This window comes from Oreochromis niloticus, linkage group LG18, assembly GCF_001858045.2.
Source record: "Oreochromis niloticus isolate F11D_XX linkage group LG18, O_niloticus_UMD_NMBU, whole genome shotgun sequence".
Lineage (NCBI taxonomy): Eukaryota > Metazoa > Chordata > Actinopteri > Cichliformes > Cichlidae > Oreochromis > Oreochromis niloticus.
The window spans coordinates 15,523,208-15,539,794 of NC_031982.2; positions in this window are offsets into that span (position 1 = coordinate 15,523,208).

A 16,587-nucleotide genomic window follows, 5' to 3' on the forward strand; every position below is an offset into this window, starting at 1 on the left:
CTACACTGACATCACCATCAATGCCATTCACACTGCTGGCAGTCTCTGTAAATCATATCTGTAAATATAATCTGAGCATAAGAATTCACAGCATCCACTGAAAAATTCACAGAGCGAGGTGAGTCATCTTGCAGGGAATGACTAAAAGCAACAAAACATACCATCCGCAGAGATCTCTCATAGCAGAGTTTGTTTTATTGAAGACATGAAATATTTAGTCTCCCTTTGGGTGTGATTGTGTCAGAGTTTAGTTCACTCAGTGAGGTTTACTAAAGGAAACATTTTTGCTGACTAAGAATCAGCCATCATCTGTGCGTTTGTGCATATATAGTACAGTTACATCTTTTATTAAGTGCTGCTAAAAGTTCTACAGTGTCTTTCAACTTTACAATGACCACCCTAATTAATTTGTTGTTTGTGATGATGATTGACTACAACCAATAGTTTCTTTTTGCCAGTATAAAAAGGATTTGTTTGACAGCACTCATCAATCCATGGAATAATGGGGTAGTCCAACTAAGAAAATTGTAGATTTACACAAGTTAAAAAGGTCTCTTGGAGCCATTTCTAAACAACTGCATCGGTCATCAGTTCAAATAGTTATACATAAGTTATTCAGATGTGCCACCACAAGGTCTGAAATAGGACCCAAACCATCGCCCTCAGATGAGAGCGAATGGGTTACGATGTTCAGGATCAATTCAGGAGCCACCAAGACTCAAGCCTGCCATGGACTGGAAAGTGCTTGAAGAAACTGTGACAGCGTCACTGTCCACCGTTAAGCACGTTTTACATTGACTTTAAGGGTGCTAACCAAAATCGACATCTTCAAGCTCGACTGAAATTTGCAGCTGGCCACATGGACAAGCCAAAGGCCTTTTGGTGAAAGGGTAGAAAAGACAAATATTGAGCATTTAGCCACAATGACAAGAGGTATGTTTGGAGGAGTAAAGTGAGGCTTTCCAGCCAAAGAAAAGTATACCGACTATCAAGCATTGTGGTGGTAGCATCATGGTCTGGGGCTGTTTTTCTGCCGGTGGTACTGGTACATTGCACTAAGTGGATGGAATAATGAAGAAAGACAACCTCCAAGTTCTTCAACTTAACTTCAAAGCCAGAATTATTCCTGAAACTTATTGATGGCTACCAAGACTCTGGTCAAAGTGCAACTTGCTAAGGGGAATTTAACCAAATTAGTGGTTGTGTATGTATATATATGTGCCTGTATGTACACTTTTGGCCTTATGTAGGTTTAAAGTTTGAAGAACAGTTCAAAGAAATCCTTAAAAGCTCCAAATTATCATTAAATTAATGCCTGTGATGAGTCTATGTAAACTTCTGGAAAAAGCTATGTAAAGATGCACAAAATAACTGCAGTTATATTACACTTTAGAATGACATTCACTCTGAACTAACTGACTACAGCTTAGCAGAAAATACGTTTTGTCTGAGGGCCTTGTCATATTACTATCATGGGAATAATAAAAGCATGAGTTAGTGGAATGCATTAGAAACACGCTACCATTAACCAAAAGATGATGACAGTGTGGATGACATGTGTGGTGGTGACCCTGTTATATTGGCTATTCACTTCTGAGCTGTGACATCATTCCACTCTCTTTTTCTTTCTCATGTTTCGCTCTCTGTTTGGTATTCTGTTTCTCCTATTCAAATAGACACTGCTGCAATTACAGTCCAGTATGCAGTAGAAATAAGGGAGGGAAAAAGACCGTATGTGAGGGAAGGACTGCTTGAATGAAAAGAATCAAAGAAAATTTCAGTGTGCAAATATCAAAGAAAGGCAGGCAAAGGGAAAAGGTAGAGGTGAAGAAGGAAATCAATCATAACGAAAATGTTGTGGAGAAAAATGGAGATGACCGGAGCCATAGTCAAAAAGGAAGCAGAAGAGTTAGAAAAGGATGGTTGGATGGTAGAAAATAATGCAGCATGGCCTCTGATTTTTATTCACCAAAGCAGTACCTCTGGGAACTGTCTGCCTGTGTCTGAATGCACGGATGGTCGGCTTGGTGTGTGTGTGTGTAAAGGAGACTATCAGATGTCTCTCCTCTTTCAGGTATCTTCCTTTCTCTCGCTTTCACTTGGCATGGCACCGTCTGAGCTGAAAGAGGCATTGTGCCCCATGTTTTACAGTCCTGTTCTAACATTCATACAGTCTTTCATTCTCTCTCCTTTTCTAAACAGGGGGACTGAAAAAAATGAGCCCCAAACATATTAAATTAAATCTGACAGTGTGAAAAATACTGATTTCTGTTCAGCTTGTAATGCATATTTCTCTGACATCAACACCAGGACAGGGAAGTGAGCAAACATTCAGAAAGAGCCAACAAAGAGATGTCTGTGTGCTTGAATATCAGCTCATTCAGACAAGCAAGGACATTACCCAGCTATTTATTTAGACCTAGGAGAGACATGCTCCCGTTCTATCACCAGTAAAGGAATGCATATTGACAGTTGTGAATCATTGTAACCCAATTTTCCTCCTGCGTAGATCGACTCTGATAACAAATGCATGACGTAGTTCATTTGGAGCTTGTATTGATTAGACGACTGCCTCTCTCCCAGACTATTGATCTGGGTGAGGAGCCTTGTGGCTTTGCTAAAGTATGATACTTTACACAAAATTTTCTTTTATCTAAATTATTATTCAGATTGTAAGTTTTCCGTTAATGTGACAGCAATCAATACTTTTACATATATAATATGCAAATAGTCCAATAATTTCAACATGTTTATAAGTTGTAGGAGTTTAATATAACTGATGATCAGGGAAGCATTGAATAAATTTATTATTTATTTACTATTAATACATTAAGAACAGGAATTGAAACTACCCTTGATATTTTAAAGGTAAAATGCATCAGCGATGTGTGACCATGGGCTAAAGATTATATGACATTTAGCTTCTTTAGAGTCACGTGGTGAAGAATGGTTTGATCACACGACCATAGCTCACAAAACTAAAGACTATCAAACCATTCAGAATGGAAAAACTTAATTCCGTGCCAGGTTTAAAGTAATTTGACATTCGCAAAATACAAAGACTTGGCCACTGTGCTGTATATCTTTTGTTCTCTAAATCTAAACTATGACTTTATACTAATCCTTTAAACAGTGCTCTGCTTATATATATAAAGCAGCAACTGATAAGCAGGACGTCGTTGTTTGTGGGACAGTGTGTGACATTTCAAAAGCAAGCATCCATATGGTGAAGACATTTGGGTCCATTACTGCATTGTGGTATGGTAACCTGCACATCTTTGAAGGCCCCATTGCTCAATGACAAATGCAGGTTCCTGTAGCAACACATGCCTACATTCAGATGTCTTTTCCAAGTAAGGCCATTATCTGCAAGTATTACAATAGCACATCTATGTACTAAAATTTCATTGCATTCTTTATGTTTATACATGTACATGTCAGCCACTCAGGAAAAACATTCATCATGTCATAAAATGACAAAGACTAATCTGTGCTTAAAAATTTACTCAGGAATTCAGCGTTGCAAATGTAACGTGACCTAAATCTGAGTAAAAAAACCACAACTGTAACGTGCAATTTCTGAAGAAGACACCCAGTGACACATGTTTAGAGCTGCCTGAGAAAGTTCACACCAGCCTGCCTTAGATCATTAACTCTGCTTGAGGCCAGGTATATAATTCATCCAGCAAGTGTTAATTACAAACACAGAGATAACACAAACCTCAGCCAAACAGACCCACACACCTCCCTCACTCAGTAATAAAACAGTGAGGGGCATGGTGCCCTGTGAAGGCTGCAGGGGGGTGGGCTGTTCTCAAGAAAAACATGACTGCTACTTATTCTTTTAAATAATTAAACACTCTAAATATCAATGCACAGATTAACTGGGTGTATTAAACAGAGCACACATAAGAAAACAGATGAGGAATAGCAAGCTAGCTTGTATTTAGCATGTCCTCACACTAATATGGGAACATATTAGTGCAGGTAACACACTTTTCACACTATACCCTCTGCAACATTGGTGGCTTCTTCTCCATCAGTTGAAGTTGCTATTCAGAGTTAGGATGTTTCACGTGGGTTAAATCAAATGACAATAAAGTGGTGGTAGTATAAGTTGCATTATACCTGAGTACTTGCACCATTGCTTATACTTGTGGGCTGGTGTTAAGCAGCATTGAGTTCAGATCAAGTTATGTTACAGAAATGTTACATGATCTGAAATTGTAATATTGCCCAAGTGACGTGCGGAATTTCACATTTATGTTAGATTTAAGGAGATTTATTTTTTTTTAGCAGTGCACTTACAATACAACACAGATGAAAATGAAAAAAACAGAGACCTAGCTTCTGGAAAATGCATCAGAGAGAAAGAGCGCGATAACAAAAAGGAGGCTGGGAAGAGAGAAGCAGGTGGTCACTGGAAAAATCATTAGAGACACTGAACAAAGTAGCAATCCAATCTTCTCCCTCTTTCAAACACACACACACACACACACACACACACAGAAATAGAAAAGAATCCAATATTGACCTTGATCATGTCACAAACCGATCAACAAAGTTTACAGATGTAAAAAAAAAAAAAGTTAAGTATTTATGTTAACACACATTAAGCAACAGTAATAATACACGTGGTGGCAAATGTGACAGAAATAAGCACTCTGGATATGAATATAGATTAAGTCTGGGTGACTCATCAACACACACACACACACACACTCACAATGTGATTATGGGTTGTCGCATTACCATGGCAACACATCCTGTAATGTGCTAATGCCTCATTTTTGTGCGTTTGTGTGTGTGTGTGTGCGTGCCTGTGTGTTAGTTTGTTTGTGTGTTAGTGGGTGGAAGGTGGTAGTAGTGTCACACTTACCCTTAATTGCACAAGAGTCAGACATCACAGATATTTTCAGTAAGACACGGGGGCTGCACAGTTCCCTGGAAAATAGTGTAACTGAAACTTTACAAGGTGTTACCAGTTTTAAAGAGTGACTTTCAAAGATTTTTGACAAAAAAGTTCAATATGTTCATGTTATTATTTTTATATTTATTATCAAATTTACATTTATTTAACTAGCTTCCTATAATGTGAGTCAGTTTCTTGTGTTTTCCTTTAAGCACAAACCAATGCACAGTGGGTAGTATTTGCATGCAACCTGTAGCAGAGACTGATGCAGTGGTTAACCTGACAATATTGTGCACACTAATCAGTCAAGTGTTGAATTAAATAACTGGTAAACCTCATCCACACAAATTTTGCTTTGAAGTGAAGAAATGTGGAAAGATTTGTATAATCAGTTGTCTGTATAACAGTTGTGAGTGGGCCCTGCACAGGATCAGTTGCGGTGCGATGTGGTCAGTTTACTTTAAGGTAGAGGTAACAACAGCCTTCCTCAGCATACTGAAGATGTGTGCATATTCTGACACAACATGTCGTTTGTGTTTTTCTTAATACGTGGAATCCATAGTCCACAGATAAGTAAGTCAAAATATACAGATAATCACACGTGTCGTATGAAACTGTTTAATGATTAACATAAAACAGTACTTGCATGGGAAAGTGAAAGTGTGCATAACACGTGCAATAATGTGAGCATTTTTTGCATTTTGGATTCTTTTTGTATGTCTGTGCAAGTGTCTGCAAACGTATCATCAGGTGCACACGCAGAGCGAAAGAGCTAGTGCAAGTGTAGACAGCTCGTGTGTGGTCATACAGAATGAGTAAAGAAGTGCAAAACACGAGACACATTAGGCTGCGTTGACACCATTTAGAGTGATAACTATATCTTTGTATATGTTTATGAAATCCCATATGACACTAGGGATTGCCACCATATGACACCAGTGGCAATTAAGGGGCATCATCATTGCTCTGTGCAGGTAGGTGCAAGTGAGCTTCCCATGCATTGGCCAACCCAGTGACATAGACAAGACTATCATGCACTGTTAGGTTGCAGTATTATATGTATTGTGTGTCAGGTGAATTGATAAGCAACAACACAGTTATACTATGGATGCCGTGGCTGAGGCCTCAGTCCCAGAGACAGGTCAGGGACCCTCTGCCACCTACAGTCACTAGGGAAAATGTGTATTCCCTGAATAGTTGGCGAGTGGTCGCTGGCTGCTGTCAGGTGAAATCAGTATCAAAGAGGGTGCTGCACCAAAAACCTCCCTGTGATTGCTTTGGTCACTAGCAGATTATTGCTGTCACCCATAGTTTACATGAGAGATGTTGACTTCTCTGGCCATTTACTCTCTGAGCAGTAGTGAAACCTGAAAAAACATGACACAAACCAGAAATAGAACACATTCACCTTTAATGTAAAAGCTGCAACTTGCCTTAACGCTGCAACGAAGCCATTTCAAAAGTTTAAAAAAGTTCAAAAGTTCATTTTTTAGAAGTGAAAATTCTCTGTTATTTGAGAGTTTTTGCAGACAGGTCCAATGCAAACTACTGCTTACCAGCCTGCTAGAAACCAAAGCATTCACAACAATGTTTTCAGTGGAGCACTTTATAACTTATATCTACTCATATGTGACCAATGTTTCACGAGTGACTGCCATGAACTGCTCACGGCCAGTCAGAGAATACACTGTTCTCTAGGCCTGTGTGACCAAGGCCTTAGTAACTACTAGTTGGCTACTAACCACCCAACTTGCTAGCTCAATTTAGGTAGTGTATTAAAATTATTAATAGAATTAGCACTGCTGGTTTTAATGTCATCCACTCAAGAGAGTATTTTGCTGCTTGTTGATGTAATCTAACACCGACCAGGAGGAAGCAAGCACGGGTCACTTTTGATCCACAAAATCAAAAGTCTCTCCTCCATTAGTTTAAGATGTTGACCGTAATGTTGGCCTGAATTTTGCCCCGATGTTTGTCACATTACCTTTCGCCAAGACTGACCTGACTAGATGAAACTGGCTTCCCTACTTAAAAAACAATATACGGGAAACTTTGAGGAACATCTCTGCTCAAGGCCATCCGCAAACCTGGCTCTAAACATTAAAGCATAAATGCTACAAAAATGCTTCATAGATTATCCACCTACTGGAGATATACAGTCATTACTGCAGTAGCAATGGTATGAATAATCTCCAGGGAGACAGTTATACACAGATCCTAACAGTAAAGAATAAGTGTCAGGTGTAATCTGTGTCCCCACAGGAAGTGATTTGCAGAGATTTGACCAGAGGTCATGAAAAGTCAGCGTCAGTGGGTGACATTGAGCGTCCGGGCACACAGTTGAAGGTGTTACCAAAGAAAGCGGTGACTGATTTATGACAGAGTGATAAGGAATGTCCGCTGTAGCAGCAGCTATCAGTCTCAACTTAATGTGTGTGGAGTGACCCGCTTCCTGTGTTGACGTAGCTTGCTTTGTTTCACCTTACGTATCTGGCCAGGATCTGCCAGAAAGTTATTGCTGCTAAAGGAGATTTGACTAATTGATAAATTGCAAACCTGGTAAGAACATTTTTCATTAAACATCAGATTAATTAGTTTCTAAATTAGACAACGATCAGAAAAGTGTAGACTTAATTGCACGAGATTGACATGCCTTATTCCTGAAACTGTAATCACAACTTCTACTGTGCAAAGACCAAGAGAGCACTAATTAATATTTAAGACAGATAACAATATTCATGCATGCCTTTTATGCACGACTGAGTTTTGGCCCTGCAAGTAGAAGCCTGGAATTTCTGCAGCATTTCAGAGTGGGAGTGCTAACTGCTTACTGGAAAATGGACAAAAGAACATTTTAGAGCCTGATCCAGACTGATACAGACTCCCTAAAATGAACTATGTCCAAGCCTCTGCTCAGGCTTAGGGTGACTGGGTTAATCTGTAACACTTACAAAGGAATTTATACTGTGTCTGTATGGCTATAAATACGCTTGTGCATGAAGTATAAAGACCAATAATTAACATGATTTATTCAAGTATGAAAAATGCAAGTAGGTGGTAATCATTTTGTTGGCCCATTGTGCGTTTCTTCCACAAAAGCAGTTACCATGGCACTATCTGTCAGTGGTATATGTAATTGTAATTATGTAATCCACTGTGTGCACTGCTGTCACTGGTAAGCAGATTTAAACTGCAGATTCACAAACTTTCAGCACCGATGGCCATAAAACCAATGTACAATAAATATACAGGAGCAGAGGTGAAGATGTAAGCAGGTTTTGAAGTTTGAATCCTAATCTTCTGTTTTTCATTTGTTACACAACTATTTCTATTAATCTGCATACAGTATTCCCTTTCAAGGGAGTGTGTGTATTGTTATGCCCTCTTTAATGGCCAGAGCAGCTAAAAAAAGGTTTTACTGACTGCCAAGTAAAGGGGGCCAAAATGCAGGACATCAGATACTGAAAACAATGTTTTTAAAAGGAGTCAGATAAAAATGAGCAGATGATTTGGAGATCCTGGGTGGACGGGCCAGGAGAGAGGCCCAGGAGTTGGAGCGCATGTAAACTGATGACTTCAAGTTGACATCCTGTGACTGTAGAGTTGTGACTTCCTGCCCAGTAGCTGAAGAGCAGGAAACCAGGTTGACAGCCAGGTGACCCATTGGCCTAGAAAGGGTAACCTGGTGGCATATAGGTGAGGAGGCGAACATGCTCAGAAGGTTAGGAGTCATGAGGCCAGCACGAACGGTTGGATATAAAAGAAACTTCCAGGAATCAGGTAGGAGCACAGCAGTAAAGGGAGTCGAGCAGAAGGTGGATAAACCTGAATCAGAGCAGGTCAGAGAAGGCTGACTCTGGATTCAACAGGAACGTCAATGGAGATCCAAAAAAAAGATCAAAAGTCAAATGAAAAGACAGAGAGAGGGGCTCCAGTAGTCAGTTTTCTTTTCTTTTTTTTTTAATTTTCTGTTTAAATTCACTATAAAAAAAAGGTTATCTTTTATGACTTTGGCCTTGCCATGGCAGGCGCTAAGCTAACAACAGCAACAGCACAAACATGAACAACAGTAGCCTGCAGACAGGTTTTTTCTTACACGCCCCCCCTGGTGAGAGTAAACTCCTACAACTGTGCACAACCATGAAAGTCCCTTTAGGAACAGGAGGACTCAGCACTGTAGTCATCAGCTGGGGATTCAGAGCTGAAGTCAAACACTGAAGAAACGATTTATCTTCAAACTGAAAATAAAATTTTTATTTCACTGTTTGCAGATTTAGTCACAAAGACTTTAATCTGTGTGGAATGATTCAAACTTTCCTTAAAATGTTCATTTTGATACCCTGTGTCATTTTGTTGTTAACCTCTCACCACCTTTTGGCTTCCACCTTTCTCAGCCCCTGGAATTTCTGCAGTCTGAGAAAGGTCACCGTGAAAAAGTAACGCACCAATAAGCTAAAAGCGGAAGACACAGAGAGATAAAAATCTTAATAAAACTGTCTAATTTTGGTGTATGACCTAAAAAAAGAAGAAAAAAAACCTTATGAACACGTGAGAACATGTCAGAGCAGACCGAAACAAACCAATAAATTTTTACAAGCAAACAACCTCAGCAGACTTTCATAGCAATAACCACCAATCTTATCTGGCAGCCATAATAGATACTACTCTTCCAGCTTTGCCTATCTCAGCTTGGTTGTACTGAATCTGTTGTCACGATAAGAGAAGTTGTTTTGATTGCTATTAGGCGTTTGTTTCGCTTCTTCTCTTCTTTCATTTCTTCAAAGTCGCAACCATGAGCTTGCAGTATTTACCATTGTGGCCCACTGCTTGATTTAGTAATGGAACTGCACCCGGGTAAACCCTGAAAAGTTTACAGGAAAAAAAGGTAAACCCCTCATCATCAAAAGAAACTTTTCTTTTTAAATTCAAAGTAACTTCTCACTTTTGTTTCGCCTACACTTCAGTGCATACACCTCTGCAAATAGACACACACAGTTGAGATGTGAGCCATGGTTTTCTAGGATCCCCTTATTAAAAGAGTGATTATGAATACAAGCAGTGGGCTGTTCTGATGAAGGTGGAACCCGTGGGACAGCCCCGCACTTTATTGAAACACACTAAAAAAAAAAACATATGACAAGCAGCGGAGGCTGTTGCAGGGGAGATCCAGAGATGGGTAGTGGGGTGGTTTGCTGAGTGAAAGAACTATTGTTGTCACTGACACACTCATTTTTTTATGTGACAACAATTTAACATATTGTTAAATGACAGTGACTTTCTAGTTCCTCCTTGTAGAATTTCCCTATTTCATGTAGTGGCAGGATATCTCCACCAAGCTATGCATAAGCAATGTAATGTTAATAGAAGAACAGTCCTTATGAGGGCATTTATTAGCACAGCAGACAGATGACAAGCTTTAATTTAAAATATATTCTTTATTCAAAAATATTATTTATGATTTTTCATGATTTAGCGTTTTACAAAAAATAGAAAACTAGTAAAGCAAATTTATGTTTAAAAACATAAATTAGGTTTGTTATTTAGCTAGTAAATAACACATTTTGACCGATTTATGAAATATTTCTGTTATATATAGATTTTAAAGTTCTTAGAGATTTGTACGTGTCGCAATGAAAACATTGGGTTAACAAAATATTACAAAAATATATTAAAGTAAGGTGTTTTGTTATTTATCTGACCCTCACTGTCGTTCTTTCTGTTTTATGTGAAAAAATTAAAATATTTAAAGTTATAAATGTTTAAAATATATATAACTCTGTTTTTAAATGTTACTTACTGTTCCTTAGTTTTAACAAGGAACTCTGTTTTTCATTTTCATTTCCACAAACCCGCAGTAATAGAGACTTTCCAACTGTAGTGTGATGTCAAGGTTTAATCATTTAAACTTTTTACATCAACCAGGTAATGACTAATGTGAAAACTGTGGAATTTAACATTGATCCTGGTTTGTAAAATACATTTAATGCGCTTCTGTGCTTCAACCCCAGATGTCTGGAACTGATTTCAAGGCATTAACACAAAAAGGAGAGGACAGCGAGGCATCGTTCATACCAAATTTGTCATTTCAATGTTTAACTGGATATTGTCGACCATTTATCATCACCCAAAAAACATTTTGTAACAGTATTATCCTTTTAAAGCAAACCCAGATACAAGTACAGAATTTTATAAATAATACTTATTAATTAGATCTTCATGGTTGTAATGGAGTGGCTATAGATAAACAAATGAATTTATGTGACATATGGCTAAAGGTGCAGCACAGAGCCGTGGTGGGTTTTAGACTAAGCCTGGGATACGATCCAAACTAGGTGGTGGACAGAAAAATCATCCATCATGGTTTCAGCTCGAGGGGCTCGCAGGGCCAAAGACCTCTAAACAAAGTCATACAACGTTTCTAGCTGTCAGTACAGGACAGCTTGAAATATAGTACAATAATCCCATTACATGGCTCACCGAGTTTACTTCCAGTCAGTCAGTACGTCAGTTAGGTCGTGGGCTTTCCCCTCATTCCCTCTGGATTAGATTACATTTCTTTTATCTCTGTACTGGTATGTCTTTATATCCCCATGTGTATTGTTGTCCAAAAGCTTGGAGTTTTTATTGTGGCTAGTTAATGTGCTACACGATGGCCACTAAATGTCATATTTGGCTTCAAAGAGTTCTCACACAGTTTAATAAAATAAAAGGTTAAAGGTGTTTCCAACATACTGCAAGTCTTTGGACATGAAACCGAGTGTAAATCGTGTTGGTTTCCCTACGTTTTAAAAAGGAATTGATCATTTATCCATTTATGGTTCTTCATAGAAAACAAAAAGCATTTTATTAGAAGAAGTTCTGTTTCATAAACAAGCTTTTCTTTTCTCTCACTTACTGTGTAAGTAAGGGAAATATCACACTATAGGTATTTCCCATGTTGTAAATCATCCCCCCTTTGTGTTTCCAAATATTAAAGGAAATATGGAAATAAATCTTGACTGTTTCTTGCTTTAACACGAGCGTTTCATCTGAACTGAACTTTGTGTCACAGGGTGGGAATTCCCCTCTTATCAGTCAGGCTACTCTGGAATCCCTCTTTAGGAGTAATGCTTGTTTGGGTTTAAGGAGAGTAAGAATAGAAACAGTGAAAGAGGAGAGAGGAAGAGAAAGAAGCATCGCGAGGGCAAAAGAAAGAGTGTCAAATCGTGTGATTGCCATAAGCACGTGAAGTCATTTGACTTTTTAATATGTCATCTTTTCTCTTAATCTTTCCAGATAGTTGTCACAATTTTTTCATAACATTGAGAGCTTTTCTTGGTGAGGCTGTGGAGCTAATAAAGTCAACGGGTGGAGACGGGGGGGTTGGTTTAAACAACCCCCACAGTGGTCACAACACAAAGTGCCTCATTGAGCAGATGTGGTGCGAGAGGGCCGCGGGTGCCTCGTCCTACAGCTCTTGTTCTTGTTCTGGAGTACAAACATACTTGTACATACTGGTGGGAGGATTTTCAGTATCTTGATTGTCAAACTGGGAAACAGAATTTGGAGACTGTATAGTGAAAATTAAAAAAACAAAAAACAAAACCACTTCATTTTGAAGCCTTTTCCGAACGAGGCCTAAATCCTACTCTGTGATCCTGTGAGCTGCTGGATCAGGAGATTAAACCCACACAAAGATTGATTTTTTTTTTTTCCTACCCAAATCGCCACGTTTCAAAGAGACAATTTAAAAAACAAACACACACTGCATATTTCCCTTGTGACTGTAGCACACGATCACATGTAGAGCTTAATCTGCACTCAGGAACCACACGGGATTTTTCTATATGGAAGTACTCAACGATGATGTAATCATATGATAAAAACACTCTAACAAATAAGAAGTTTTGTTTTTGAGTTGTCATAGTGGTTGTTAAGTGAAACTTGAGCTATTTTTCCTTTTTAGTTTTTTTTCGAGGCCACGTGGACAGTTTCAGTTGTCCTAAAGCCCGTTCTGGTCGAGACAGCCACAGAACTCACATGTCAAAAGGTTAAAGATTTCTGTGACATTTATTAAAGTGTATGACAGGAAGATGACTGAAAGCTGACTGCCATCGCTTTGTAGATATGAACTGAAGACGCTGAACTAAAAACATGATGTAACGCTCGATAATAACTAATTACAGGTTATTCTGGTTTTATGTGTGGTTTTCTCCTCTGCATGTTTCAGCTGTCATTTCTGATAATAATAGATAGATAGATAGATAAAACTGCTGCTGCATCACTCTGCCATGAATGACACTGCTCATTTTTCTCTTTAGCGCCTGAGTTGCTCATGTGAATGACCTTGATCAGCTGCCTCATGAGTGAAGGGTTAGTTAGACTGTATGCCTACAATGATCACGTTTAAAAGGGATGAGTTGTCCGCCCCATCATGCCCTGTGTCACATGAGTGTTGCTGACTGCAGTCTGGTCAAATCAATTGCATGTGTTTCACTTTACTTTCACATCATATATATACAGATGATGCGGGCACACGCATGTCAACTTTCCTTTGAGTTGCTGCTATTCCAAATCCAAATTCCCACACCTAATAATTGACATCCCTTTTAAAAATGTCTATTTGGAGCCTCACTACATCATCTCCCTCACATCACTGCCTTCTGACCATCTGTTTCCCTGTGCCGTTCATTTCTGTCTAGTCAGCAGAGTCGCCTCCTACCAAAGACATTAGTGGATTAACAATCTCTCACACAAGGTGTCTCCACATAATTCAAGGGTGTGGACATGCTTTCTCTAAAAGAATTAAAATGCTGTCTTATTAGATACAAAGTAACAAAAAATAACAAAAGATGAATAAATAATAATTATCCAGTGACAATGTTAACTATTGAAATCACAGTTTTGGGCCATAAAAGGACTCCATTGCTTTTCCAGTGTGACAAGTTGACAAGCTGCATCACTTTGATGTATGTACGCTGCAGGCATTGCTAAGTGCATTGCTCACTGCTCAGCATCATCAGGGATAAACCATGATGAGCCTGGTTATTGCTAGTTGTTAACAAAGGTCCAGATGTTGTTGCTGCTATTTTTAGAATACCTGCGTAACTGTGTAATCCTGCGTGGTGCCATGATCCTGACTGTATTTCATTTTCTGGAGGGTAGGGCATTATGTGAAAAAGCAAAGCTGGCATCCGGTGAATAGTGATCCGTTTTATTAATTTTCCTTGTGAATAAGAGGGCATGCTTTGCAATAACCTCAATTAAGCTGCTTTTTTGTGACACTTTTTATGGGCCTCTTGTGTTATTGTTATCAATCTTATCATTTATTTACAAAGTCTGACTTAATTCCTCTAGCTTTAGGCCTTTAAGCTAGGTTTCTTTCTATGAATGAGTTTCTTTACTAATGTGTAGCAGTGTGATAATGTCAATGGTTGCTTCTCGTCTCTTGGAAATAAATACGTTCTGAACTCATGAGTAGTTACATCCTTGCCTATTTATATTACTCTTTAAAGAGCACAAAGAACACTATATCTGATGATAAAGTCACACCTGTGTGACACTGACATTAAAACAGCAATAAACTGCAGGTGATTGCATCTTTGGTATTTATAACTGACGGAAACACACACACACAGCGCACCAAGGGGGTGTTTTGTTTTGCTCTGTCTCACATGTTTGTTGTTGTGTGGGCACTGTATCTAGTTCCTCTATACTTAACAAACAGGAAGGTGCGTGTATTCAGTGTGTGTTTGCATGCATGCACATGTCCATGCACGCATACACCACAGGATGTTAAACTTATCTTTCCACGAAGTAAAATACAACTGTAGACCCCATGACTCTAAAAATAGTTTTTCTGTTTCCACGTGTACGCATGAGTTTGTTAAAGTGTGTGTCTCGAGTAAGCGCGGGCCCCTCACACAGATTCGCTCAGACAACCAAAAGATGATAACAGTTCTGACTTGGCTTACGGCGCAAAGCCATCTGGACAGTTATGTTATCACTGGCTGCAAACTTGTATCAGTTACCAAAAGATTGAAACTACACTGACTTTGCTTACTGCATGTAGTCTGTTACCAGTAAAGGGTTTTAATGAAAATTATTTACAGAAGCCATGAAAAAGTTTTTATTCACTTTGACATCTTACACATGTTCCATCCTCAGCAGAAGATTCACAACAGTCTAAACTGCTAGGTTTTATCCATTTCATCTACATTACCTGTATCCACCTTAATATATAGTTAGGTCCATTATTTGTTGGACAAAGACAGATTTTATGTAGTTTTGCCACACCACAGTGCTTTACATGTGCTTTATTTCAAGAGGTTTTTCAAAAGTTTTGTACAAAATTGTTTAGGATTTACAGCCGTTTTATACACAACCCCCCATTTTCAGAGACTCAAAACAACTGTACAAACTAACATCATTTAACATCACTAAATAGTGCTTTTTACTGCTACTGCAGCTACCTCAGGCTGCTACTTAAAAGCATGCTCTGCTGGATTGAGAGCAGGTGACCCAACTGACCACTGAAAAATGTCTGTGCCTTCAGGTTGCTTTTGCATTATGTTTTGGGTCATTATCCATTTGTACTGTGAAGCATTGTCTCGTCAGTTTTGAAGTATTTAGTGGAATCTGAGCAGAGAGTCTCTTCTGTCAGTAGTCGCATCATCAAAAATAAACTAGTGACACATTACCACTGGCAGGTATATAAGCCCATGCCATAACACTACCTCCACCATGTATGACAGATGCTATGCTTCACATCATAAGCCATTTCTCTCCTTCTTGATACTTTTCTTTTCCCATCATTCTGGTTCATTAAGTTCATCTTGGTTTCATCTATTTAAAGAATACTTCTCAGAACTGTGCAGGCTTTTTTAGATAAACTGGTCTTCATGTTCTTGAGTGTGACCGGTGGTTTGCACCTTGTTGCAAACCACCTATATATGCATTCATGTAGGCGTCTCTTAATTGTAGACCTTGACATATAAGCCTCCTTCAGAGTTTTCTTAACTTGGTTAGATGTGTGAAGCTGTTTTTCTTAACCATGGAAAATATGTCATCATGTGCTTTCACTGTTTACTGTGGTCTCTCTGACTTTTGTGGTGTTGCTTAGCTGGCCAGCATATGCTGACTATACCAGAATCTCACTGCTAGGCTTAATTTAGTTTTATAGTCTAATAACGGCCTCCCTCACTTGTGTTGAAACTGCTTATCAGTCAATTCTCCAATTCATTTCGAGCCACTGAAAAAAGGGGAATGTTTATAAGAACACATGCAATTCCCACACATTCCTAAAAATACAATTTATATCCATTAAAGCTGAAAGTATGCACTACAATAGCATCTTGTTTGTTTGACTTAAAATCCTCTTTGTTGGTGTACAGAGCCAAAATTATAACAACAAAAAACTACACTACGCCAGCTGTAGGATCTGTTTGACCCCCACATAATTTATGAGCTATGATTGACTGACAAAGCAGGCAGAAGGTGGCAGGATCATCAGTCAGGAGATTCATTTTAAAAGAGTGTGACTGAAACCAAGGACTTAAAAAGGATATGGCATGGAAACAAACACTAACAGTGGTCCAACAAAAATAGATATTTTTTAAATAAAACGATATATCAGGAGCTTGGGATTTTACCAAAGAACTATGACGATAAAATAGATCACAAATGGGGGGGTTGAC